This window comes from Euprymna scolopes, chromosome 32 (genome assembly GCF_053919585.1).
Source record: "Euprymna scolopes isolate OS-2025 chromosome 32, ASM5391958v1, whole genome shotgun sequence".
Taxonomy (NCBI): domain Eukaryota; kingdom Metazoa; phylum Mollusca; class Cephalopoda; order Sepiida; family Sepiolidae; genus Euprymna; species Euprymna scolopes.
The window spans coordinates 71,286,162-71,313,817 of NC_136513.1; the positions used below are offsets into that span (position 1 = coordinate 71,286,162).

General features: G+C 34.1%; 1 protein-coding gene across 1 annotated transcript in view; it reads left to right on the forward strand.

The window, feature by feature from the left end:
• The first annotated feature begins 9,111 nt into the window (after nucleotides 1-9,111).
• LOC145256163 (UDP-glucuronosyltransferase 1A7-like) overlaps nucleotides 9,112-27,656 on the forward strand; it is a 33,383-nt gene continuing 14,838 nt past the window's right edge. Inside the window, exon 1 of the mRNA XM_080114751.1 lies at nucleotides 9,112-9,188. The gene's annotated coding sequence lies outside the window, so the exon portion shown is untranslated. The remainder of the gene's footprint in view (nucleotides 9,189-27,656) is intronic.

Consider the following 27,656-nt stretch of genomic DNA (forward strand, 5'->3'; position numbering starts at 1 on the left):
GATTATTTAAAAGCCTTAGTAATGTGTTGCATTGTGAATGTATATATCTTAAATCTCTCTGTTTATATGTGTGTCTTCGTCTGTTTATATGTGTGCCTGTGATTGTTTCTGTACGTATGACTGGGTTTGCATGTGTATATAAGCATGTATGCATGATTGGTACTGCATGTAAATTTGATGCTTGTCTGAGTTTAGCTGAAGATCGCACGCGAAGAGACGCAACCAGAACTTATGTTAAAAGTAATTTAACCCATATCTCTTCGGATTGTAAGGTTGGTCATAGATAGCAGTAAAGCTAATTAATCAAACTTTGATTCTGACTGGTCAGTTTTCATTGGTCATTATTGTGCTATGTTATTTGCAATATGACAACGTATTTCTTTACAATGATTCTTTTCTAGACTGATGGTGATATGGAAACATTTTTCAATCATCATTTGAAAGGTTTTAAAATATTCGCTTACGTCATTTTATAGCACGACAAAGACCCTAAGGAGTGTTCGCCAATATAAGAGTCCGGTTTTAAGCGGTTCCGATCACGGTATTCTGGTCACCCAGAACAACCCTCACAATATGATAGCTTGGCCTTGATCGTCTACATGGGGAGAGGGTTTTATGAGGGATTCTTGTTATGCTATTTCCACAAGAAAGGTCCGCAAGTCCAGGGAGATAGGTGCAGCCATACGCCACCTTGTGATGTTTTGATCCGCGGGCTACACCCTACTCCCGGCGCTGAGGTAGGCACTCCTCTTCCGATAGATGTCTCTTGAAAAATAACTTAAGTTGACCGTCCGATCGGGTAGCAATGTTCAACAACCTCACAGAAGCAATAGGTAAAAATTGCAGTCGTTTTTTTTTTTGTTCTCTTTTTTATAAAAATTATATTAACAGTAAACTACATAACTACATACAGCTGGACAAAGATCAGTATAGAGGTAGTTGAAATCAAATCAATTCAGAGTTCATAGTTCAACATGTGTCGATCATCTGTGACCGATAACAATAAGAGAGACAGTCGCCTATAGTTCCGAAATACACTTTTCCGTAACAAACACGAATTAGTCAGCATTTAGTTTGAGAATCTGTCAGCCACTACGATCTTATGCTTTCTTCCTTTCTAGTTCTAGTTCTTGTCGGCTTGGCAGTAGCCGACTGGTCACAGTGGGAGTGACGTTGAGCAGTGGTGGAATTAGCGAGCGTTGAAATTTCATTGAGGGCCAGTTCAGAATCAGGAAGTTAGGAAAACAAATCCGCGTTCTTAACCAGTAGTCCTTGAGAGTCGCCGCTAGGAGCTCATTCAGACTCTCTTCTGTGGATACTCGTCGTTTAACTCCGAAATCTGTTCAAAATCGCTCGTGCATAGGCTTATATAATGGACTGACAGGTTGGAGTCTGGGACTCTCAGGTCCATTTAGCCAATCGGTGATCGTCGCATTACATCGCCTTCTTTTCTGATTGCTCCAGTACCAATCTTACATAATCACTCCTCGATAGGTTCTTTCCCATTGAGGTGTTTCTCACGCCGACGGTTCTTGGGCGTATCACCTTAGGCTCACGTACTTCCTTCGGCATAATACAAACAATTCTTTCAAATTACATGGTTTTGTTAGAAAAACAATATTAGTATCAAAATATTATTATCAATCTCAAATCTGCTCAGCTGAAGCTATTTTTCTTTGTTTTGGTTTGCGTAATTGAACAAACAAATAGAATCAGTAAGGCAATCGGAAATTGTCCGGGATAGATCAAATAAACAAAAGCTCTAATTCAGGTCTATAATAATGTAAAATTCGACCACCATAAGTGGTTGAGTAACAATTTATAAACAAATAAAATTTACTGGTGATTTTAGTTAACGGATAAATATTTCTATTTGCTCAAACTACATAAAAGCCAATTGCTTTATTACAATTACCTGGTTAACAAATTTTTGTTTATAAAAACTATCTAAATTCGTGTTTTTCTTTCACGTTTCTGAATTTTTATATGAGGATTGGTTATTTGTATTATTTGAATGCTCGCATCTTGAATGTATCTTTCGGAAAATCAGGGAAGGCATTAGTTGACTATAATCGTGACTGTTTAAAGACATATTTAGAAATCTTAAATATTAATTATTGTTATGAAAAGAAATGTTATTTTTTAATGTTAGGTTAGCGTTGGAAAACTGAATGCAAGTTTATTGAAAATATCGAATAAATACGTTTCTGAATTTTTGAGATGAGAATTGGTTATTCGTATTAGTTGGATTCATCATACTACTGTTCTCATCTTGAGTGTGATTTTCACAACGTTTCGGTCGATGTAACCTCTGACCTATTTCAGTTGTATCATGTCAAATATTTCTGTCGAACTCGGGAATCTGCACGGAAGTCCGAACGGTAGGATCCGTGGTGCATTGGTTGCAGTACTTTGAAAAATTCAGATTTAAAGTGATATTTTCTTAAAGGGAGAAGTTTTCAATTCTCAGTGTGGGCGACGCTTAAAGTACAATTGCGAATTACTCAGGACGTCTATCCAGTCATGGCTGACGGAACAAGAGCATGCTACTTCTGTGAAGTAAATACAAATGAAAACAGTAGGCCGAAGAATCCAAATAATATGATGTTTGTCTGTAATGAGAAAAATGGCACTATTTGTTCATAGTTGCACACTGCAAGAACCTTTTATATATTAAACAGATATGAGATTCATGTTCGAATTCTGTGATTTTTCTTTGTAGTTTACTCCTTTTTATTTCCGATGGGCTAAATTAATCGTTTAAGGGTATAACCTACAATTATTGAATTAAAAATATAAGAATAGAGTATCAATATAAAAATAGCAAGATTCACTATATATATATATATATATATATATATATATATATATATATATATATATATATATATATATATATATATATATATATATAAACTCAAATGTAGAAGTGGTAAAAAACAGGATAAAAAGTGCCCAATACTTTGGTAGAGCTGCATATGTTTTTCTTTTATTTTTTAAAACCTCCTGTATTAACTTAGTCGATTACAATTGTTTCGACAAACAATCCTGTTTGCGTCTTCAGATGGTGAAAGTCAAATGAGAAGAAAATGGGATACGACTTCTTAATATTAACGTACGGGCATCAAATATATAAAATAAACCCGATTTACCATTATTACCCTGCCTATTTTAATCTATAAATAAGAAAAACTACAATCATTAACCTTTACCCATCATTAATTACTCCTACCCCAATCCTTAACATTTACCTTACATAGCGTCCTATACACCTCATTCTCTTACTACCCATACTATATTGCTGTACCTTTAAATTCTTATAAACATCCCCATTCTTTCTTTAGTCTTTTTATTTGTATACCTCTAAAGTCACTAAATTCTTGGACCCCCCCCCACCATCCGCACGAAATACTTACCTATGAAATTCACTTTTTAATTTCTAATTCATTTAAACAGCAAACTTTTACTTATTTAACACCAAAACTGCCCTAATTGTTGGCCCTCGAGATTTCTTGCTATTCTTAATCTTTGATTAAACTTCGGAATTATCGGAAACCCAAAATATATATAATAGACGCCCCTCCATAAAATTAATGGACTATCTCCTGACCACTTCCTCTGGTAACGTCACTTCCGGTAACGAGTACCGGTGCCCGGCAGTCAGAGATTGGCACGCGGCAAAGGGGGTCGTGTGCAAAACGCCCAACAGTTAAGGAATGGTATTGCTCAACCCGCCTTGCCTGTAATATATATGAATACATGTTTGTTTCTAAAAGTCCTGTGTTCCTTTTGTTTTATTACCATTTAACACCATAACAATAGTTAATACAACTAACGGAAATCATCCAACATAGCTAGGACGTTTGTGTGAACTGCATAGGACGTATGTTGAAATTAGATCAGCTAGACATTTATCAAAATTGCGGCCAACGATTTCCCCCGACGACCCATCGCCCAGTGGTAATACCCCCCTCCCACACACACACACCGACCAGAATGTGCTCTGCTGAAGAGCCTGGCTTACTCCAATTACATAGCCCCACACCTGTCTCCTTCCAATCCAACCTATTCGATCCATGTCGCAAGTATGTTCTTCTTTTATCTCTTTTCTTTCTTTCCATCTCTCCTTTCTCACATTTTTATCTTTTTATATAATTGGCTTTTCCTCTCTCTCTCTTTAAGTTTCTCTTGTTTTCTTGATGCCCGCACGTTGACCTCTAGAGGTCGCACCCCATTCTCTTCTCATGTAACTTTAACCATCTGAAGACGCAAACAGGATTGTTTGCCGAAACAATTGTAATAGAATAAATTAATACCTGAGGTTTTAATATATATATACTAGCAAAAGTACCCGTCGTTGACTGGGTTCAAAAACAGCCTACAGGAAATGGGCTCTGATTTATGAAAGTATGATAGGTTATGAAAAGGAAGGGCTGTAAAGAGATAGCTTCGAATTTGGGGGTATCAAAACCAAAGTAAAATATGATGAAAGTAAAAATAAAATAGATAAACCCCATAATTTATTATACCATACCTGTTCACACTGAAACACTTATCACAATATTCTGTGGATCTATATTAAAAAACCTTGTTAAACTTTGTGACATATTTCCATTCTATGAAGATCAGGGGCGAACGGACACCCCATAATTTTATTATACCATATTTCTTCAAACTGAAATATAATTATCAAAGTATACTTACGCAGATAGATATGAAAAGTCTTTATTAAAGTTTGTGCCTATTTCCATTCTATGGGGACCAGGCGCGAAGGCAGACCCCCACAATTTTATTATACCATCCCTATTTAGGTTAAAACATGCTTATCAAAGTATTCTTATGTACATCTATATCAAAAACACTTGTAAACGTTTTTGTTTTTGTTTTTTTTATTTTTTATTTCCATACTTTGTGGACCAGGCGCGAACGCAAACCCCACAATTTTAATGAACCACCGTACTGCCAGATCAAACATACCCATTCCTGTGTATCAGTACATCTTCTATCATTATATGTAATCAGTTTTTAAAATAGTCAACCATATAGGAGCCTATTCATGACCAGACATACACACATACACAAACAGACATTCAGCTTTATATTATAGAATATATATATATATATATATATATATACTTATTGAAGATATTCCAATATAAACCCTGTCTAATAACACATAAAGTACATTTGCATGAAATTTTTAAAAAATCTGCCAACCTGTTTTGGAATCCATAGGGAACGAACTCAAAAACAAGCCAAGTTTCTTTTTCTATAATAGATTATTGCAGCTAAATCACTTTCTTAGAAAATATGATTCTATTTTAATGCGATTATGTGTGAACATTCTGAAAAACTCAGTAGGAAAAACCCCTTTCTAATCAATTATCTTATAATTAAGATAGGCGGATCAGTTCCACATAATAAATTTAACATAAAATGAGCCAAATTTCCGAGCTATTCTAGCATTTTATGTCAATTAAGAAAAGTTATAAACTCCCAACAATCAATCCGGCAGCAACTAGGTCATTGTCTTGATTAGCAAAGCTAGAACACTAGCGACAAGGAAGTCGAAATTTACATAACTACAACGTTGACAAAAAAGATTCACGGCTTACGTTGTCACAAAGCTGGTACAAAAAATATTCGAGAACTACACTTTACCACACTAACGTTGATGATTTATTTGACTATTACTCAATCCTATGTTATAACTACTTGAAGCAAGAATTAGAAGTCTACATTCAACAATGCGAGTTTATGCGAATTTATTCAATCGAACAATATTTCTTTCGAATGTATGTCGCACAATTTTTTATGACAATTAATTACGATTGATTAAAAACTTGAAAATAATTACGATTGATTCAAAACTTGAAATTAATTCAGATTGATTCAAAACTTGAAAATAATTAAAATTGATTCAAAACTTGAAAATAATTCAAATTGATTCAAAACTTGAAAATAATTCAGATTGATTCAAAACTCAAAAATAATTCAGATTGATTCAAAACTTGAAAATAATTCAGATTGATTCAAACTCGAAAATAATTCAGATTGATTCAAAGGTCGAAAATAATTCAGATTGCTTCAAAAGTCGAAAATAATTCACATTGATTCAAAACTCAAAAATAATTCTGATTGATTCAAACTCGAAAATAATTCAGATTGATTCAAAAGTCGAAAATAATTCAGATTGCTTCAAAAGTCGAAAATAATTCAGACTGATTCAAAACTCAAAAATAATTCAGATTACTTCAAAGGTCGAAAATAATTCACATTGATTCAAAAGTCGAAAATAATTCACATTGATTCAAAACTCAAAAATAATTCAGATTGCTTCAAAAGTCGAAAATAATTCAGATTGATTCAAAACTCGAACTGAAAAGGACACAGATCGGCTTTATTTATTTTTTTTTTTGTGTGTGGGGGGTTGTTTTGGGTTTTTTATTGGGGGGGGTCTGAATGATGGCGATCGTCTGGTACCGCTAGGTATAAATCTATTATCTTCGGCTTTAATGCTAGACTGTTCATGTTGGGTGTCATATTCAAATATCATGCTGAACAGTTCATCTTCTGTTCTCTCTCCACTGGAATCTTCCAACCACTCTATTGTATCAGTTAAGATAAAAATGAAATATAATAGGTCCTCAGACGCACCTCTCCATCGTACAGTATATCGATATTTCATGACTGACTGGGATAGCTTCCGCACATTTATATCAGATCTACGTCTGCATTCTATGTTTTAAAATGATGTGTCTTCTATAGTATCAGACCTGGCGGAATGGTTAATTTAGGTATAGACCGTTTCATACCCTCGAAAAAGTTTCATCAAAACCCTAATAGTCAGCTGTGGTATTCACCAGAATGTGCTGCTGCCATTGCACACAGAAATCACTTTTTCCATTGCTTCCAACGTAATAGATGTACTAAGACTAAAGCCGCCTTCAGGTCCGTCAGCAACCACTGTAAAAAGGTAATAAAAAATGCGACAGAGTTGTATGTTCAGTCCGTCAAGTCTAAAGTAGCTGATCAGCGGGTAGGGTCCCATCAGTTTTGGCAAATAGTAAACAGAATCCTGAACAGAAGTGTGGGCTCTATCCAAACTATCATCAATGGACCTGAGGTAAACTCGTCAGCATAAGACAAAGCCAAACTCTTTGCCAAGATCTTTGCTGCTAATTCTACCCTTTATGACCAAGACCGCCAATCCCCAGTATTTTCTTGTGTATCTGAAAACACGCTATGCGACATATAAATATCTGTACGTGATTTTGCCAAGCTAATCAAAAACCTTGATTCCAGTAAAGCAACTGGCCCTGACGGCATTCTAATTATAGTGCTCAAAAAGCTTCAATCAGAACTAGCGCTCATACTTATTTAAGGAGAAATGCTTTCCAACACCTTGGAAAATCTCATCAGTACGCCATGTATTTAAGAATTCAGATGATAGGTCATCTCCCTCTCAGTATAGACTAATAAGTCTCCTGTGCATCATAAGAAAGTTGCTGGAATCTGTGTTAAATAGAGAAGTAGTCAACCATCTAAGCAAAAGCAACCTTCTTAGTGACGTGCAATATGGTTTTCGTTCTCCTAGATCTACAGCGGATTTGCTTACAGTTATATCTCACAGGATTAGCGAATCTCTCGATGGAGGCTTCCTCTCTAAGACAATTGCTCTTGACGTATCAAAGGCCTTTGATAAGGTATTGCATAAAGGTCTACTTCACAAGATCTGCGTCTACGGTATAGATGGAAATGTCTTCTCAATTATTAAATCATTTCTCTCTGATAGGTTCATAAGAGTAGTGGTTTATGAGCAGAAACTAGAAGCTCACAGTATTAATGCTGGAGACCCTCAGGGGTCCATCCTGGATCCAACTCTCTTTCTGACCTACATTAATGATCTTCCAACTTGCATCCTTACATCATTCATAGACATTTATGCTGACAACACTACAATTTATGGTAGCACATCAAAGACCGTAATCTTGAGCATGTGGTACAATGGGGAAAGAGGTGACTGGTTACTTTTAATGTATCTTAAACCAGGCTTCTATCTCTACACCATCTACGCTCTGATGCCAATCTGGTATCGGTTGAAATGAATGGCTCTCGTCTTGGAGAGGTTTCATGTTTTAACAAGCTTTTGGGCTTGACCTTTACTCCTGACCTGAAACTGAACACGTATATCAAATCTATTGTCAAGGTCGCTGGAAAAATGGTGGGATCCTTCTACCGCTCCAATAGATATCTCACTCCTAATGCAATTCTATACCTATATAAAAGACAGGTACAGCCAACAATGGAGTACTGTTGCTACATCTGAGCAGAAACTGTTAGAAGCAGCTTATCCTGCTTTGAGGGAGTTCAAAATAGACTTCGTAGCTTAGTGGGGGATGCCCTTTTCTCTTCTCTGCAACCTGTTTCCCGCAGAAGAGACGTTGCGAGCCTGTCCCTGCTTTATTGTTACTTTCATGGCAAGTGCTCATCTGAACTTCAATCTATGGTCCTCCCTCGCCAGACTTTCACGAAAAACACTCGTTTAGCCCAAACCACTATCAATAATTTACCACACTCTTTATCTGTCCCTAAACCTAAAAGTAGATTCAATGAACAAAGCTCATTTCTTAGAACTGCACGCCTGTGAAACTCTCTTCCGATTGCTTGCTTTCCAGCTGACTACAATCTGTCTTCAAATCCAACGTAAACAAGTTCTTGATGAACCGTCTCGCTAAGTAATCCAATATACAAAATTCCGGTTACTTATGTTTACTACGCTATAATCACATTGACTAATGTATACCCATTAACCCCTTATCCTCGAGTGGCCTCTGGCCCTTGATAAGTGGTGATTCCTGTGTAAAAAAAAAATAAAAAATAAAAAATAACCAAATAACCACGCCCTTGTAGTGGAAATTAAAAATGATCTTTTTTTCTCAGTGAGTAGTAGTAGTTGTAGTAGAAAAACGGGTAAGGTTTAGAGATTATAAAAGTAATTCATACGATAAGGATCGAGTGTATATATATATATATATATATATATATATATATATATATATATATATAAACACCACATGTATATGGTCTCCACCCCACACAGATGACATTTTTTATCTCTGTGATAAGAAACAAGGCAATGTCATTGTACAAGGCTAAATCATTTCTCATATCGAACGAAATGTCGGGTAAGTACACATTGATTTCCTTGCAATTAACCCTACGTTATATCCCTGTTTATATACAATTAGGTTTGTCTGTATGTTGATATGTGCGTATGTACACCATTCCCTCCTTAACTCATTAACTAATTAATCATAGCCATTATGCGTAAGGATAAGTAGTGTTAGGTATATTTAGTTTAATTTAGTTAAAACTAAATTAAACTAAATATACCTAACACTATTTATCCTTACGCATAATGGCTGTGATTAAAAACACGCTATGCGACATACAAATACTCGAGGATAAGGGGTTAATGGGTATACATTAGTCAATGTGATTATAGCGTAGTAAACATAAGTAACCGGAATATTGTAAATTAGATTACTTAGCGAGACGGTTCATCAAGAACTTGTTTACGTTGGATTTGAAGACAGATTGTAGTCAGCTGGAAAGCAGGCAATCGGAAGAGAGTTTCACAGGCGTGCAGTTCTAAGAAATGAGCTTTGTTCATGGAATCGAAGTCAGCAAAGTCAGGAGAAACACATGGATTCTTCATGAAAATTTAGAGAATTTCGTGTTTTGTAAAATTTTTACAAAAAGTATAATATATTAAAATCTCCCTAAATTGCAGTTTCATATATATATATATATATGTGTGTGTGTGTGTGTGTGTGTGTGTGTGTGTGTGTGTGGGTGTGTGTGTGTGTGACAGTAGATGTATGCATGTGTGTGTCTTTGTTTAACCGCTAAACTCTTAAACTATTAGTCACATAACACTGAAATTAACATAAAATAGTAGTCATACACCAAGGATGGTTTATAATGAGTAAAATCTTTGTTTGGATGAATGAATAACGCATACAGAAATATGTCTGCAAGTTGAAATCCAAAACGTTCATTTCAACTTGTAAACATATTTAGATTCGTTTTACGCATGCGCAAGTTCAATCATACTAGAACTGGTTTAATTTTACATCTTTCTCATCTATCTATAGGGTTAGCTCAAACAATAGGGAACGCAGCTGGAGCGCTAAATGTGTTGGTTAAGATTCTACCTATTAGTTATTAAATCAAACTTTTTTTAACTTATCAAATCAGTACTGCATATGTATCATATTCAATTAGGAATTGGCTCTGTAATAATGAATAGAAAATCTGCGTAAATTAGAATATATTTAAGTGTATTTTATGACAGGCAAGGCCAGGCACCTCCCTGATATAGTAAGTTATAAAATGTATATGGCGATTAAGCTACACTGAATATTCCGCGTTTCATCCACTCTGGGATTCTTCAGGCTTATGCGCGCATAGCTTATTAAAAAATTATGGATCAGATCATGAATATTCCGCGTTTCATCCAATTTAGGATTCTTTAGGCTTATGCGCGCATAAGCCTGAAGAATCCTAGAGTGGATGAAACCCGGAATATTCAGTGTAGCTTAATCGCCATATACATTTTATAACTTACTAACTAGCTCTACCTACGTATTGAGCACTTTTGAAGTAAATACTTAACGTTTACGCATAAATCTATACTTTCGTATATTAATTTTATGTGAGTAAATTAAGTAGTTATATATATATATATATATATATATATATATATATATATATATATATATATAATTTGGAGGAAATTAGACCTAGAGTCTAAAGAGCAGAGTTTATTTTAATGTACTAGTAAATGTATTAATACTATTAAAAGAAAACAGTGCTCATTGTAATGTAGATATATAATAAGCTCGATAGGTATAGATATCCTAGAGCTATTGTAATAATGAGTAAAATGATTTATAATTTTTTAATTGAAAATCAGTTTCAAAAGGAAAAACAAACAAAATTAATACTTTGTACGATCGTTTTGGAAACAATATTTTATTGAAACGGTCGTAAAAACTATTGGCTTTTGTTTGTTTTTTTTTTCCTTTTGAAACTGATTTTCAATTCAAAAATTATGAATCATTTTACACAATATTATATATATACATATATATATATATATATATATATATATAAAAGTGAACGTGTCTGTCTGTCTGTCTGTCTGTCTGTCTGTCTGTGTACATTTCCCTACGCAATAACTCTGTCAATTTTTAGTCTATAGACTCGAAATTTCAAATACCGGGTACTGAGATTTGGGAAAATCGATGTGACGGGTGTCAGCCAGAAATTTGGCTGTTAAGGGGTCAAATTTCAACGATTTGACCTTTAAAAACTCTACCAAACTCCTCCGACAATTTTGGGTCTAGACACTTGAAATTTTAGATATAGGTTCCTTGAACCTGGATCTAACTTAATAAAGTGATTTGAGCCCGAAACTATAAATTTTAAGGGGTTATAATAGGGGTCAAAGTTTTAAAAAATTAACCATTTTTTGGGGTTTTTTTTTTTGCTTTTTTGCACAGCATACACCTCCAAACACCCGAGCAACGCCGGGCACCCCTGCTAGTATATATATATAATAATCTTCACAATATTATATATATATATATATATATATATATATATATATATATATATATATATATATATATATACATATATAGGGTGACCCAAAAAAAACAGAGGACAATGAATTGTTTTTCTGAGCATTTTACAGTCAACGGAGAAAAAAGGCCAAAGACTCTAGTGTTTTGATGTGATATTTTGAATATAATAAACTAGTTATGACCAAAGTTTCATTTCATTGGGACAAAACACTAAGAAACGGGGTCTAATTAGAGTTGGGGCCCGTTTTGGGGGGGGTCACCCTGTATATATGTGTGTGTATATATATATATATATATATATATATATATATATATATATATATATATATATATATATATATATATATATAAAGAAAATATATATAAAAAGAAAATGAAAACAACAGCAATCCCTCCTGAAGATAATGGGATGCACCGATAGAAAGCGCTCGAGAAGAATATGGCGAAAAACAACCTTTGGGCGCCATTCTGTATAAGTTACCTACTGAAATTAAAAAGACCGCCCGGCAAATTGAAAAATTATCCATTAAGATCGGAAAAAAGAATAACTCCGTCGTGTTCAACCAGATGTGTCTGAATGATAACCTACTGCCAAAATATACACACGCACGCACACACACACACACACACACACACACACACACACACATATATATATATATATATATATATATATATATACTTTGTCTCTGTGTGTTAGTTCATTCCCTTTGGACTCCGAAACGGTTGGTCGATCTTTTTTGATTTCATACAAATGTTCTTCGTGTGTATGGGAGTGTTCTTAGATAAGTTTTGGAGCAGTATGCATCCGATACCTATCGAAAATCGATAATCGAAAAATTCTGATTAAAGAAGCCTGATTTTGATCAACACATCACAATGTATTTGAGAAGCTTTATAACTTCGCAAGCAAAATACTCGACGTATGCAGTCAACAGAAGGCTCTTTGATAAAACAGTTCGAAATGAATGTTTCTGTTTAGAGCACTATTGAACCATGATACTTGACTTTTGCATTTTAAACTTTAATTCAAGCCATTATATATAAAAATAATTTTATAAAATCAACAGTAAGTTCTGTATGTATTGTGGACTAAGTTATTGCAGAAAAGCGTAGGAAGTTTCCTACCAGGGGCACCGCAGTATGTCCTCGACTAGAGCAGACAATCAATCGATTTGTGTGAAAAATGGCCATTTTATCGATTTTGATGACATCGATAATTTTGGAAGTGTGAAAAATTCGTTTGCATACATAAGAGAGGATAGTTAGATATGGAGAGGAAAGTAAAATTATATAAAAGGAACTTTATGTGTGTGTGTGTGTGTGTGTGTGTGTGTGTGTGTGTGTGTGTGTGTGTGTGTGTGTGTGTGTGTGTGTGAATTTATTATTATGGACTCTAAAACGGCTAGGTCTATTTGTTTTAAATTCACACAAAGGTATTTGATGTGTCTGGCAGTGTTCTTGCGTAAGTATTGTCTCGGAATGCGTCCGATAAGTATCGAACATCGATAATCAGAAAAAATGCGATTAAAGAACGAAGTCCGATTTTAGACAGAGTTAACACTTTATACAACCTTACATTACAACTACATTTGATAAGTTTTGTACACGCAAAAAGTTCTAGCGTACAAAACCAACAGTACGTTATTTTATATAGTTAGTTTTTTATATGACAGGGGCGCGTTCGAGATAAATATTTCTGTTTAGAACACAATTGAACCACGATACTTGACTTTTGCATTGTAAATTTTAATTAAAGTAATTATGTAAAAATGATTTTATAATATCAACAGTAGATTCTCTACAGTGCAATGTAGACTACAATGTGACTAAGTCACATTGCGGAAGCATTTGAAGCTTCTTCCCGATACACTGGAGGGGTGGTATTTTACTAGAGCAGGCAATGAATCGATTTGATTACAAAAATGGCGATTTCACCGATTTTGATGATCATAAAAGTATGGAGGGGTGGAAAATTTGTTGATCCTCATTCAATCTTGGACAACATCGTGTCTCCCTGCTAGTATTTCTAAACGTAATGTGACACATTGAGCGATATATTGCTTTTTAGCCGTTAGCTTATTATTTGTTACGTAGAACATGTTGTGCTGATCTCTTTTTTTTTTTAATCATTACATATGTTTTAAATTCGTTTAATAAAATCATATTTTACTTTAGGTTTTCTTACTCTATATGAAACCATGGAAATAGATTTTGCAAAAACGGATTCAATAAAATCCTACAATATTAATTTTTATCATTGTTAGATAACGTGTTCTGTTAATGTGATCAATATGAATTATGTTATGTATAAAACGAATATAACAAAAGTATTTTAATGTACTGCTTAAAACGAATAGTTAAAATTAAATTTTAATATGAAATAATGTATTATCTTTTGGAACGGGGCGAAGAGATACCGCATTACAGCCGCTATGATTGTTTTAATGTTACACAAAAATTCAACGTTGCTATAATATATCACATTTACAATAAAATAATCTGTTTTGCAATTTTTATCAATATTTATTCTTATGTAGTTTTACACAAGATTATTGCAATCAACAGTTGTGATCTTTACTGAAGCATTTATCTCTCTCCTTCTCTCTCTCTCTCTCTCTCTCTCTCTCTCTCTCTCTTTGTCTATCTCTATATATGAAAGATATTTTATCTGTGTATATATATGAGAGAGAGAGTTCCCAATGGGCTCCGAAACGACTTACTGTTTTTTTGTTGTTTTTTTTTTTCGGACAAATGTTCTTCATGTCTCTGGGAGTGTTTTTAGATAAGTTTTGCATCAGAATGCCTCCGATAAGTCTCGAAAAATGATAATCGAAAAAATCTGATTAAAGAGAAAACAGTCTGATGCTGATCAAAACACCAGAAGTGCATTTGAGAAGCTTTATTGTGTGAACCAACCACCTGAGGTGGTCGAAATTTACATCAATAATTGTTAAAATAGAGCTGAGATACAGCTTTTATTATGTGAACAATCCCAGATAATTTCGAGTGCCCTGCTGATTCCATTTGTTTGGTTAGTGACTCAAACCAAACTAAGGAAAAATGACTTCAGCTAAAGGGATTTGGGAATTGGTGATAATATTTAATAATAATATTATTTTGTGAAGGAACCTATTAAATTGAGTATGGTAGTATTCACGAGTAATTTCTCTGAACTGGGGAATCAGTTTGATCCTCGGGTCAACCACGCGGTTTTCTCTACGTAAGAAACTTTTGATGAAAAATTACTTAATTAATATTCACGAGGGGTTTTACCAAATTGGCCAATCAGGGTGAATTCAATTTTGTTAATGCGAAAGTTGATTGGCTGAGAGGGGCCTCGGACCTCGCCAACCATTCTTCGTTACTTCACTATAAGGAGGTAAGTGGGAGCGAATGTTGGCAGTTGTTGTTAAGGAATTGTGTCTGAACTAGCACCCCCAACTTAAGCTACACCCCACTCTTACTGATTGAGAGAGAAAATAAAGAGAAAAGGAGATAATAGTGTGTCGCAGTTTTTTTTTTCTTTTCTGAGCGAACTATTCACGTGGTTGTAAATATCTGTGAAGAAAAAAAAATGCACATACTTTTTTTCATTTAATTCCACTGTATATAGCAAAATATTGTAGTCAGGAGTTTAATTAATAATTAATCCTTATAAAACAAGAACTGACGACTGGGGTTTTATTTTTATTCATTGTCTACGGAATTCGTGACGTAACTACCAAATGAAAACCATCCACGAGTTGGTTTCTTTCAGGAGACAGAAAGCAGCGAAGGGCACATACTCTAATGCTCGATGCAGACTGCGGCCACCGCAATCCTATCTCCCCACAGACTTCGAGTTGTTTCCTTTTTTTTTTACTTTTCATACTTTTTATATATGTTTTATTTTGTTCTGTTACTTCCGGACCGCTTGTGAATAGAGGAATCGCACATCAAACCCTGTCATTGTATAAGCGATCAAAGCCATGGTAGTGAACTTTCTTGGGTGTTCCGACAATCGGAATCCACCTAGAACTACTCTTACGTACCGGTGAACATTTTGGAGTCTTCGACATGTTACATTTAGTGTTTTACTGGCCAGAACGTGACCCTTGGAAATTCCATAACCATGTTACATTTGATTGCCATAAAACCAGGATGCACCCTGTATTGACACAAGACACAACATCGGACGAACTTTGGTTACAGTTGATGACCATCACCGACATGCAGGATTTCGCCTATTGCATTACTGCTAGACGATCACGAACTTGGTGACTGTCACGCAGAATTTCAACCCTGTTGCATCTATTCCAGTACACCAGTATAGTCCTATTATAGTCATATTATATCAGTCACGCAAGATTTTAACCTCTGGAGATTGTGTCAACCCACAGTGGACAGGTGAGTTAATTTTCTCTTTTGACTTGAGCTATTTTTACCTTGTTATCGGTGTTGACGTTTTGGGGGTTGAATTAAGAGAAAGAGTGAATAATTAATTGAAAAGAGAAGCCACCGAGTGACAGATGTCATATTTTAAAATGAAAAATAGTTGACGTTTTTTTTTGTTTTGTTTTGTTTTGGAAAAAATATATAATTATTGATTGAGAGGAATCATATTTAAGGGTGAAGAATAGTTAACGCTTTGTTAAACTATCGATGACACAAGCCATATTTTAAAGTGAAGAATATTTTATGGCTCTAAATTCCGATTAGCATCAACCGTGTTTTAAAGAAAGAAAATTTGCTGTTGTAATTTTTGAGCTCGAGTCATGTTTTGAAAAATAGGAGGCTGAATTTGACGTTTACTGTCTTTTGCTAATTAGTAATCGAATAAATTGAGAACGAGTGTTCAGGTGGGAGCAGATATTGTCGAGAGTCTGATGGATGGTTGTAGGCGGTCAGTGAGAGAGAGACAGATTGTTTTGGGAGCGTATGAGGCTGCGGATGGACAGGTATCACGGTTTATCGAGCGGAAACTTAAGAAGAACTCTCGATTGTCCTGGGAGAAGGTGCGATCATCACTAGTAAAAGAGTTCCCTAGTGATAGGACAGATTTAGACGCGATCAGGGCGCTGTTCAAACACTAGTATCAGGTTGGAGAAGAGATAGCCGAACTGGCGGCAAGAATTTCGATTTTCACAGTGATGTCCTTTCCTGATTTTGGAAAAGCGTTGGTGGATGGAAACATTAGGGAAGGGGTCTTTAAGCGCAGTCTGCTGAAATTTCAGGAGGCCCTAGATTTTGATTTAGCCCCGGAGAGTGTTGTAGAAAAACGCCAACGTGCTAAACAGTCCCGATCTAGAATGGTCAATAAAATCCCGCTGCGCACTATGTCGAATCCAGACGAAAACTGGGAGAAAAAGTCTTGAAACCTGGGATCGATCTGTCCGAAATGTGGTCAGTTCAGCCATGAATCTAAGTGGTGTTCTTATGCGTCAGATTGCGGACTGAGGATTAAAAAGTGAGATCACATGATGCCCCCACGATCCTCCAAATGGCAAGGCTCAGATAACCGAGTAGAATACTGTTGTATGTGGTTGATGTTAATGTTTGCTTAATAATAACTTGTAAACATTAAACTGATTACTTTATGGAAATATATATGTATTGTTGTGTGTATTTGATGTTAATTTGTGCTCGACATTAACTTGTAATTTAAAATGATTATTTGATTTCGAAAAAATGTCTGTGTTTTGATGTTATTTTGTTCTTAACGATAATTTGAAAGTCTTTAAAGTAGAGTGAGAAAATAATTAAATAAAAATAAAATGCTAAGAATATGTTCTAGGTGCGTTCTAATGCTGTTTTGTTCTTAACGATGAATTGAAAGCATTTAAGCTGACAAATGGAAGGTAATTAGGCTCGATAATCGATGTAATAATGAGTTATTCTTTGAAAATTAAATTGAAAAAATATTGGAAAGAATTTGGAGATATTTACACTGAGAAATAGAAATAATTTTGAACTTGAAAATAAATAGTTGTGAAAAGAGAAAGTGCATAAGGGTGTGGAGAAGCAAATAATGTAAACCAATCGGTAGAGAAAAAGAAACCGCCGGTACTGACGTTGTGCTGATTTTTTATAATGCATCCAGATAAGGATGTGGCGTTCTCAGTTTCTAGATATTTTTGTAATCGAGCACTCTGCTAGAATTGGAGTAAATAACGTAGATGTGTTTTGAAACCGACGGGATAAGTAAATTTTAGATGACAGATGAACAGAGTGTCGCTGAGGTAATTTAAAAATATAAAAAGTGGAAAGACAGCTAACTAAAAACAGAAAAAAGTTCATCAATTAACTGGTCAGTCAGGAAAACAAAACCGACGGTACTTATGGTAACTGAGTTTTATATTACAGATAAATCTAGTATCAGAAAGAAAAGAGATTTTTATGATTTTGCGCTGAAACTATAACAATACCATCGGTTAATGTGTATGGTTTAGAATAGAAGGAAAGGTAAAAAGAAAGAGAAGATAGCCAAAAATAGAAAGAAGAAGAAAAGAGAGGAGATGACAGCGCCGTGAGGGGCCATGAGAAAACAGCTTTAATGTGGGTTGGGTTCTCATTTGACCCCGGCTATCAAATGGAGGCAATTTGTAAGTCTAATTATTGTTACGGATTCGCAACGGGGTAACCCAACGTTGCCCGGATTGCAACAATTTGGGGGGGGTTGTTCTTTGTTTGTGTGTTTTTAGTTTTGTTTTTTGTTTGTTTGTTTGTTTGTTTGTTTGTTTGTTGTTGTTGTTGTTTTTTGGGGGGGGGCGAATTCTGCTATGTTTTGAACTCTCGCTCCTGAATTTTATAAATTTTTAGAGAAGGGTTATTTACAGAATAATGATTAAACGGTTTCTTGAAGTTGATTTTTTTTTTTTAAGGAAAATTATTTGATAATATGTTTTGAACAGATCTACAAATTAGCACGAAGGCATACGACCGGAATGGTGGTTGACGGTTGGAGGTTTTGGGTTGAACTGTTTGCATTCAGCGACCTGGTATGTGTGGTCGATTTAGGGCCCTGTTCGGCCGTACCGCTGGTGATGGTGGGGGGGGGGTCGGCCTTGGGTGTTTTAATATCTGAAGTGACTCTAGCTTGTGTGTGTTCGATAAGCAATTAAGGGAATTAGGATAAATGGAATTTATAAGAGACAAGTAGAGTGTCACAAAACTGGTTTAGAGATAAATATGTGAATGTGGAATTGTGCCTTAACTGTTTCATGCATGGTTAAGATTACTGCAGTCACCAGAATATATTTACTTTGTTTGTCCTTGGAAGAAAGTTTATTGATAAATGATCTTATCAGACTGAAACGATTGTTGCCAAATTACAGATCTCTAGTAGAAAAGAAAACAAAGCTCTTGAAGTTACTTTAGAGTCTTTAAACTGACATTCCTGATTTTTCGGAAATTGAACTGCGAGAGTTCAAAGAGGACATCAGCATATTTGACTTTGGAACCCTGTGAGAGATTGATCGACAGTTGAACTGAAAGAATCGATGTTCGATGAAGTTAGGCAGCAGTTGAATAGCACGTATGAGGGGCTATCGATATTGGATATTGCGAGGCATGAGGTTACAAAAAATTGTTAAAAATACGAATATCACGGGAAGAAGTTCCAAACATCTCCGGTAAGATAGAGATGGAAGTATCCAGAGCAGAAGTATTTTCGTATATTACCGTAACAAGATGATCTCGTTCATTTGACTTCTTATAAAGGTAAGGGTGAATGACTGCCAAGGTCCGAGGTCCCCTTCAGCAATCAACTTTTACATTAGCAAATGCTCTATTGAGATTGATCAAATCTTTCTGCTTGTTGACTTCTTTTTCGTGAGCTGAGTGTCCTTGTAGTGTGGCAAAGGGGAAGAATTATGTTTTACGTGTTGTATCTTTGCAAAGAATGTGGCAGTCAGTTTTTCACCTTCTCTTTGTTTGTTGGAATATGAAGTCACCGAACAGATAAGAATGAGAGCAAGCAATAAAATTGTGTTATTATTTGCATGATTATCTCAGGTGAAATGGATCTGTTGTGTAAAGGAAAGAACACATAATGTACATTACATTATGTGTTCTTGTACTTTACATTATGTAAAGAATTATCTCATGTGAAATTATGTAAAGGATTATCTCATTATGTTCAGTGTACTTTACATTATGTAAACGATTATCTCAGGTGAAATGTATCTATTATGTAAAGGAAAGTAAAGAAATGCATCTATTATGTTGTGGCCAGACATGTGTGTTCCCGACAAACCGCCGACCCCCCAACATCGTGTGTGCCGTGGTATTTTTCGTTCATTGTGTTTCTTATGGCCTGATCGTCATTTTTCTCACTGGCGACTGTTACTGAGAACACACGTGGGTCCATTATAATAAATATTAGAAAAAAATAAACAGGAAAAACACGACGCCAATGTTTCACATATATTTGACGGTTGAACTTGGGAGTGTGTGTCTTCTCCCCGTTCTATCAATGTTACGTTCGTGTGTCAGTCGCAATCTGGCTTTATCTCTGTTTCGCAGTCAACTCTAAAAACTATCCAACCAGTGTCGTTATCAGCTTCCATCCGCCGCGAACGGCATCTAGTTGTCAACTAACTATCTTCTGTGCGTCGGTATCTGAAGTTGCTTTCACCCCCGGCCACCCGGAAGCTGCCCTTCCCTTGTAATGTTCCGTAGGCTTCTATTGTCATTGTCAAATCTAAAAGGCTCGATCTAAAAATGCCTACAGATTCATTGTTTGCTACTTCTTATTTCATTGTACATTTGTATGACACTCTCGGCACTTAGTGGCTCATGGGTCACTTTCATAGTATCACAATGTAAAAGTAATGTATCTATTCTGCAAAAAAAAGAAACAGAAAAATTGTCATATAATCATATTTTATATATGTAATAAATTGTCATATAATCATATTTTATATATGTAATAAATTGTCATATAATCATATTTTATATATGTAATAAATTGTCATATAATCATATTTTATATATGTAATAAATTGTCATATAATCATATTTTATATATGTAATAAATTGTCATATAATCATATTTTATATATGTAATAAACTGTGGATAAAGTGATTGTAGACTGCCTCCACTACTCCTTTCATCGGTAGAATTTCTTCAGGAAACGTACATATTTACACTTTTCCTTATCCACTACTACACAAGCCCCAGAGAAAATATTCTGCCGTTATTTAAAAAAAAAATCACAATTTACAAAGGAGTCACCACTTATCAAGGTCCATAAACTACTCGAGGATAAGGGTTAATGAGTGTACAGTGGTCAAAGGGAATATGTCGTAGCAATCGTTAGTGGTGGAAATTTGGTAAATTGGATTATTTAGGGGGATAGTTCATCTCCATCGTACAGTATATCGATACTCTATGGCTGATTCGAATAGCTTTTGTACATTTATATCATATCTCTACATTCCATGTTAGAAAAGAACGTGTTTTCCATAATAGTCTCACGAAATAATAGTCTGACGGAATGGTTAATTGTAGGTATAGACCGCTTAATCCCCTCCGAAAAGTTCCAGCAAAAACCTTACAACCAGCTATGGTTGCCTCCGGAATGTGCTGCTGCCATTGTGCACAAAAATCACTATTTCTATTGCTTCCAACCAGTGGCGTAGCAAGTGGGGGACGGTTCGCCCCGGGTGGCACATGCCAGAGGGCGTATTTTGAGAGGATAAAAAATAAATAAATAAAAATAAATGAAAGCTAATAAAATATCTAAAATTTTATACCGAAAAGTTTTTTAAAAATCGGAACTTTTGGAGGTATCGGAAAAATGTGTCCCTATTTTATGAGTGACACACGTCAGAGGCGGCATTTTGAGAGGTTAAAAATAGATTATAGAAAAATGAATAAAAATAAATGAAAGCTAACAAAATATCTTAAATTTTATACCAAAAAGAACTTTTGGGGGTATTGTAATCGGAAAATGTACGAACGGCACATACCAGGGGGCGGCATTTTGTGAGGATAAAAGTAGAAAATAGAAAAATAAATAAAAATAAAAGCTAACAACAAATTTGAAATATTATACCGAAAAGGTTGTAAAAAAATGTTTCCCTATTTTACGAGCGGCACATATCAGGGGCGGCATTTTGAGAGGGTAAAAATAGAAAATAGGAAAAATAAATTAAAGCTAACAAAAAATTTGAAATTTTATACCGAAAAGGTTGTAAAAAATCGAAACTTTTGGAGGTATCGGAATCGGAGAATGTGTCACTAATTTACGATTCCAAAACCGATTGTTTTATTTTTTTATTTAATTTTTCATTATTGGTACTAAAGATAAATATTTATTGTCTTTAAAAAAGTAAAATGATAGTAACATCAAAATACGATGTAAATTTATTTTATTTGTAAAACAAAGTTTTAAAATGTTGCGTAAATTCTCTAGGTAACCTTTCAAAGAAAGCAATTGATTTATTTGTTCCAAAATATGGTAAAAAATTAAGCAAAACATTTTGTCAAGAAAAATACTTTCAAACATCACTGATAATTAAATGATACAACGGAAAATTAGCAACAGAAAATTACGTAATTTTTGAATTGTAAAAACATTAAGCAAGTACGGAATAAAAAATATTTTATGATCGTCAAATCAGGGAAATATAATTTTATATGGGAATTAAGCGCCATACCTCAAATACTATTTAAGTGGTTTTCTATTCGATTGACTGGAGTTTGAAACTGAGTTGAGACGGGAAATAGACAGGTTGACTGAGGAAATTTCTGTCAAGTGTCAAACAATCACAGAGTAATTGATTTTTTTCAAACCATTAACAAAATTTTATAATCATTGATGTATTTATGATTAAACCGATATTTATTATGATGAATTAATTCTGGTAATAGGATCTTAATTTTTTACGTTTTTATTAATATAATAATTGTAAAAGATCATACAAGAAAAATCTCCTTAGAACGCGTACTTAGAAAAATCGACTTACTTGCTTTCAAACAAGAGTAAATATTTAAAAATATGTATATTTCTGTGAGAGACATTTGAATTCTAGATAAAACTATATCGTCTTTAAGAATGATCTTAAACTCTATCTTCAATTCACATTAATTTCGTAGATGCCTAATTTTAATACTTTGCCAAAATTCGTTCCCCGGTGTCGAATTTTCCTAATTAAATTAAATTAAAATTAAAATATAAAAAGTGATTTTAATGTTTTTGATTCATTTGGGATTTTATCTGTTTTTACTTTAATTAGCTGGTGGGTTTTGCCTGGTGCCGTTTTGTCTGATCCCCTATATATATATATATATATATATATATATATATATATATATATATATATATATATATATATATATATATATATATATATATGTATATATATATATATATGTGTATATATATATATATATATATATATATATATATATATATATATAGTGCAAAGTTTTGTTGAAAATTCAAAGACTCACGTTTTCTTTTTTATATCCCCACCAACTTCTTCAGATGTTTATCCATTGGATTTTTACAACAAATGGTATATTTTTAACATGCTGGACATCGTATTTGCGTAAAAAGATTTCCACAGCCATGCTTCCTCATTTCCTCCATATTTTGGTGTTATGTAAAGATAGTTTTCCGTTTTAACCCGTACTTCCGTATTTTTATTTTTTATTTATTAATTATTTATTTTTGTTTTAATTTTCCCTGTTTTCCCTATTTGTTTTTTTTTTCCAATTATCATGTGTGTATGTATGTGTGTGTGTGTGTGTGTGTGTGTAATGTGTATACATATGTGTATACATGTATATATATATATATATATATATATATGTGTGTATATACTAGTGATGGGACGATTCTAATTTTTTTGCGATTCCGATTACATTACCAATTCCGTCTTAAATTCCCGATCCGGTACGATTCCCGAATCCGATTTTGATTCCTTTTAAATTTCTAAATATTTAATTAGTGATTTGTTTTTGTCTTTTTTTTTTTCGAATTACTCTTAAACCTTCTCATGTCTGCATATATTTTCACAAACAAAAATGCACTTAGTGTGTGTGTGGGAGGGACATATATTAAATATACGGTTGGGGTTCTAAATATTTTTCTCGAATCTTTTCCTTTTAATTGATTGAAAATAATGAAACAACTAAAGATGTATTTCTCTTTTAAAACAAAGCCGATTTACATTTGTCATTAGTTAGCAAAATGCTATTTGAATATTTCATAAACAATTGAAAATAATTAACGATTGTTATGCAAAATAAATCGGTATAGAAACAGAATACGTTCCCTCTACCAAAGAATGTTCATGTGTTTACCCTAATAAATATTTGCCCGGTTATTACTACTGACAATGTCATAGATATGTTGTAGATTGATTGTTTTAATGCAAAAAAAAACGAAACAAAAAACAAAATACGGATAATTGTAATAGAAATACTTTTTACTAATATTGTGACAATTTTAGACTAACACATTTGGTTAAGAATGATATTTTCCTCTTGTTTTATTCGACTTTCATTTTGTTTTATGCGATTGCATAGGGACATCTTGAAAATCTTGCCGGAAAAAAAGCACAAACAATTATTTTTTAATTGAAACTTTCGTACATTAATTTAACCTACAATGATGAATAATCATCATTTCCAGGCTACTCTAACATTGTAGAAATGTTCACTAACCCGAAGTCTGGATGGCAAGGTTGTAAAACTGTTCGTAATCGCTTAGACCCCCCTAAAAAAAAGCTTACAGAATTTATTTCCTTGAAGAAAATAATAATTTTTGGTTAGTGTTCTAACATGCTACAATTTCTCTGAAATGAAAAATCATTTTACACCCAATTAATATTGAAGCAGATATCCACCCTAAATTCTCAAATCATTGTATTGTGTGTTTATCTTTCTGTCAAGTTTGTTAAGGCGTTAATGCATAATCGTCTAAAAAATAGAATCTTTTTTTAATATGGGAGGGATTACCTAGTTGAGCGACTCAATATACTACTACTATTATTGCTACTTATAAGTTCTTATATATTATAATTTAAATATGAAAAAATAATAAAATATTATAAAAATAGTAATTCTTTTTTTTTTAATCTATAAAACAGTTTAAATGTATTTAGAATAAATTTTTAGAAATACACTTAAATTTTAATGTTGGCAAAATGTCCATGTCTCAGTGGAAACAAACCAACCAAAGGTTTCAAGAATTTACTAGGAGTGTCGATGTTATTCCTGCAATACCCAGCCAAGGTTAATTTTACAATCAGGCCACCAATCGGGTGTGCAGAAACGAATCTCCGAAATCAACCCAAAAACTCTATTTGTGTCATGCACTAACCATTCATTAAATCTGGCTTGTGCACATGCCGTTTCTGTAGTGGATCACTCTGTTACATTTTTTGGCATACTGGACCGGTTATTCTAGTTCTTTTCTGCATCTACATATCGCTAGGTTGTCTTGATTCAGTTGGTCGGTCTAAGTATCAAGCGAACTGTGAATACTAGATGGAGTAGTCAAGCATATGCTGTAAATATTGTGGTAGAAAAATACTGGAAGTCGTTATTGCTCTGGAACAGCTCACAGAAGAAGGAGAAAATGCAACCACAAAATCAGATGCATCTTTAATTCTAAACTCGGTATTGTCGTTTCCGTTTCTTTTATTTCTGAGACTTTGGAAACCTATTCTGCCAGAAAACAATGATGCCCAGAAGTATTTTCAAGAACAGGGGCTGGATCTGCAACCAAGTTCTGCCAGACTGATGGCGTTGAGAGATTGACTTCTTCAGAATAGAGAAAAGATGGTGGACACTGCAATAGACGAGTCAAAAAAAACTCTGCTCTGAAATGAGGATAAGCATGTAGCATCGTATCCGCAAAAAGAAACGAATGGTGGTGAACGATTGACTGGGGTTTGAAACTGAGTTGAGACAGGAAATAGACAGGTTGACTGAGGAAAGATCTTGCAGATTTCAACAAGTTCACAATCTTGCCAATAAATTTTCTTTTTTACACCGTCAAATTGTCAGAAAAAGATAAATTCTTTGCTGAAAGGAAGAGATTACAGTATTTTGTGAACGCTTCAGGAAAAGACAAAATCAATGGGCCTCTTGAACTTTTGAACTTTATGCAGAGATACTACCTTGGGCATTCCGTCTCTAATATTGTGATCTTGCTGCGCATTTTCCTTACGTGAGCTATTAGCGTTGCCAGCTGTGAGCGCCATTTCTCGAAACTGAAGCTCATAAAAAACTACCTTCGATCAAAAATGAGCTAGATAAGGCTTACTGACTTGGAAATCCTCTCCATAGAGAGGGAACTTGTCAATAGAGTGCATTTTGATAGAGTTATTGATAAATTTGCCGAAAAAAAGTGAAAACTATGTTTGTAGATTCTCAACTGACTTGATGCCTTGAGATAGTTCTCTCAAAAACAAAATTATAGCCTTATTTTCAATTCATATATATGGTTATTTTTTTTTAAATGTTTAACTATTTTTAAAAGGATCGAAATATTATTAACAACAACAGATTTCTTAAATTTTGCGCTTAAACCGAGCGATTACACACCCGGAATTCAATAAGCACAGATAAAAGACGTTTTTTTTTCTCTTCGGGAGGCTCGACTTCTTAATAATAACATTATGAAGAAAAAGAAAAGAAAACTGCATCGGACTATCCTCTCCTTGATACGGCTATGTTTTTTGTGAAAATTCGGAAATAACAATAAAAAAGTAAATAAAAATGATTTTATCATTTCTTAAGCTTTTCGTATTTTCAAATGTTCACATTTAAATTTATAAATTCAAATTTCAAATGTTCTCATTTAAATTTATAACAAAAATGTTTTCTAAAATGTATGACTTTCCATATCTTAAATTTGGCCCTTAAACTGAGAGATTACACACAAGGATTTCAAAAAGCGCCGATGCAAAACGTTTTTTTTTCTCTTCGAGAGGCTCAACCTCTTAATAATAATATTCTGAAGGAAAATAAAAGAAAACTACATCGGACTATCCTCTCTTTGATATTGCCATGTTATTTGGCGAAAATTCGGACTTTAACAACAACACAAAAGTCATAACATTTTCAAGTGTCCAAATGTTCTTATTTTAATTTATTATTATATTTGTATAGTCAATTAATTTAATTTAATACTTTTATAATTTGAATTATACGTTTTTGTTTTGAAAAAATGTTTGGTTTCTTTTAACTCATATTAACGTTTACATAATTCCCCTCAGATTAATGCTTATATACTTATTATTCAAACTATTGAAAAGAATTTGTTAAATTAAAATTTATAAAAAGGGGAATTGTGTAAACATTAGTTCAATAATAATAAATATATGGAGGGCTTTTTTGGAATTTTGAAGGTTATAACAGATTGTCATATGCCAGAAGTGAGGGGACAAAACAGGGAATCATATGCCAGCGTTGGAGAGGGGGCAAAACATGTAATTATATGCCAGCAGGGGGCGGCAAAACAGGTAATTATATTCCATGCAAAACGGGCAATCATATGCCAGCGGGGGGGGGGCAAAATTCACGACCGCCCCGGGCGGCAAAATCTGATGCTACGCCACTGCTTCCAACGTAATGGATATACTGAGACTAAAGCCGCCCTCAAAACTGCTAGCAACCACTAAAGGAGTAATAAGAATGCGAGAGAGTTGTGTGCTCAGTCCGTCAAGTCCAAAGTAGCTGAGCAGTGGCTTGGTTCCTACCAATTTCACCAAATAACAAACACGGTCCTGAATAGAAGTGCATGCTCTATCCCAACCATCATCAATGGATTTAAAGTAATCTTGTCAGCATCTGACAAAGCCAGATTCTTTGCCAAAAACTTTGCAGCTAATTCTACCCCCTGCGATCAGGGCTGCTAACCTCCCATATTTCCTCTATGCAACATACAAATAACTGTGCGTGATGTTGCCAAGCTAATCAAAAACCTCGATTCCAGTAAAACCACTGACTTTAACGGCATTCCTATTATAGTACTTCAAAAGTTTCAATCAAAACTAGCC